Source organism: Cervus canadensis, chromosome 16, assembly GCF_019320065.1.
Source record: "Cervus canadensis isolate Bull #8, Minnesota chromosome 16, ASM1932006v1, whole genome shotgun sequence".
In the NCBI taxonomy this organism is placed as follows: Eukaryota; Metazoa; Chordata; class Mammalia; order Artiodactyla; family Cervidae; genus Cervus; species Cervus canadensis.
The window spans coordinates 42,594,849-42,596,734 of record NC_057401.1 but is presented as its reverse complement, the minus strand read 5'-3'; the positions used below and the strand labels follow the sequence as shown (position 1 = coordinate 42,596,734).

General features: G+C 38.1%; 1 non-coding gene across 1 annotated transcript; it reads right to left on the bottom strand.

Moving 5' to 3' along the window:
- Positions 1–511: 511 nt before the first annotated feature.
- On the bottom strand, positions 512–618 carry LOC122454683. Its single transcript, XR_006273489.1, has one exon. It is a non-coding gene; the product is annotated as a U6 spliceosomal RNA (small nuclear RNA).
- Between the last annotated feature and the right edge of the window lie 1,268 nt (positions 619–1,886).

Here is a 1,886-nt window from a genome sequence, read left to right as displayed (position 1 = left end):
GATAATGAGTGATGTTGAGCATCTTTTCATGTGTTTGTTAGCCATCTGTATGTCTTCTTTGGAGAAATGTCTGTTTAGTTCTTTGGCCCATTTTTTGATTGGGTCATTTATTTTTCTGGAATTGAGCTGCAGGAGTTGCTTGTATATTTTTGAGATTAATCCTTTGTCTGTTTCTTCATTTGCTATTATTTTCTCCCAATCTGAGGGCTGTCTTTTCACCTTGCTTATAGTTTCCTTTGTAGTGCAAAAGCTTTTAAGTTTCATTAGGTCCCATTTGTTTTGTTTTGCTTTTATTTCCAATATTCTGGGTGGTGGCTCATAGAGGATCCTGCTGTGATTTATGTCAGAGAGTGTTTGCCTATGTTCTCCTCTAGGAGTTTTATAGTTTCTGGTCTTACATTTAGATCTTTAATCCATTTTGAGTTTATTTTTGTGTATGGTGTTAGAAAGTGTTCTAGTTTCATTCTTTTACAAGTGGTTGACCAGTTTTCCCAGCACCACTTGTTAAAGAAAAAATATGGAACGCTTCAGGAGTAGGCGTGTCATCCTTGCGCAGGGGCCATGCTAATCTTCTCTGTATCGTTCCAATTTTAGTATATGTGCTGCCGAAGCGAGCACATATTTAACCATTTTTAAAAGCTATATTGCTGGCAATGTTCTGTTCAAAAACAAATGAAACACTCAAATTGGGTAAGCTGAGGACAATTTAATAAAAGGAATATTTACAAGACTTGAATTAGTTGTAGAGATCCTATAAAAGAACACACCTGTATAACAACGTGGGGATATAGACAGCTGTGAACAATATCTAATATTAAGCCTGAGGGATAAGAAGGCAGAGTAATTGAATAGAACAGTGCCCTGAACACAGAGACAGAACAGTTAGGAAGGAGCGATTTCTCTTTTGGTAGGGGAATATATTTAGCTCACATTGCCACCCTATGATCAAGGTTGCTCCTTGTCAGAGTTCATATATGTTCATCGCTCAGTCGGACTCTTTGCAAACCCATGGACTGTAGACTGCCAGGCTCCTCTGTCTAAGGGATTCTCCAGTCAAAAACACTGGAGTGGGTAGTCATTCCCTTATCCAGGGGATCTTCCTGACCCAGGAATCGAAACTGAATCTCCCTCATTGCAGGCAGATTCTTTACCGTCTGAGCCACCAGACAGGTTTCATATAGAACAGCCTCATAGAGGGTGTAGAGCACAACGGAAAGAATATCTGGCCAGGATCAAAAAAGACACCTATCACTTCTGAAGAAATCCTTTTGGTAAAATTAAACATACACACATACAAGAGAAACACTTGGAAAAATAAGAATTGATAAATGTTTGTAAATTGTGCATATAAGTGGGTATATTGCTTTTGCTGTATGCATGATTATGAGTATATAGGAAGATATTAACACTCAACAGGTTTTCCTACAAATACTTCTGTTTGTTTCACTCTCCTTTTAAAAATTAAATTAGAAGGATTGAAACTATTCTAAGGGTGGGGACATCTCTATTGTGGTCATTCTTTCCCTACCACACAGCTTACTACAGATTTGAAATATTTCACCACATCAATATTATATATTTGAAGACTGATGCCACCTAGTCATTACAGAGAGTATGAAAAAAAATTTTGTTTGACGCCGAAAGTCAAGACAATGCCAGTGTAGATGATGCACACTGAAAAATAGGGATAATTGTAAGAGTTGATGACATGGAGGAAAAGTTCAAGATTGCACATGGCTTTGTAGAAATTTTAATGATTTTGGACTTTGTTCTAAACATGAGAGAAGCCATTGAATGAATATGACCTGTGCTTCTGTACCTGCATACTTGGTCATGCCTGACTCTGTGACCCTATGGACTGTGGCCCCCCAGGCTCCTCTGTCCAT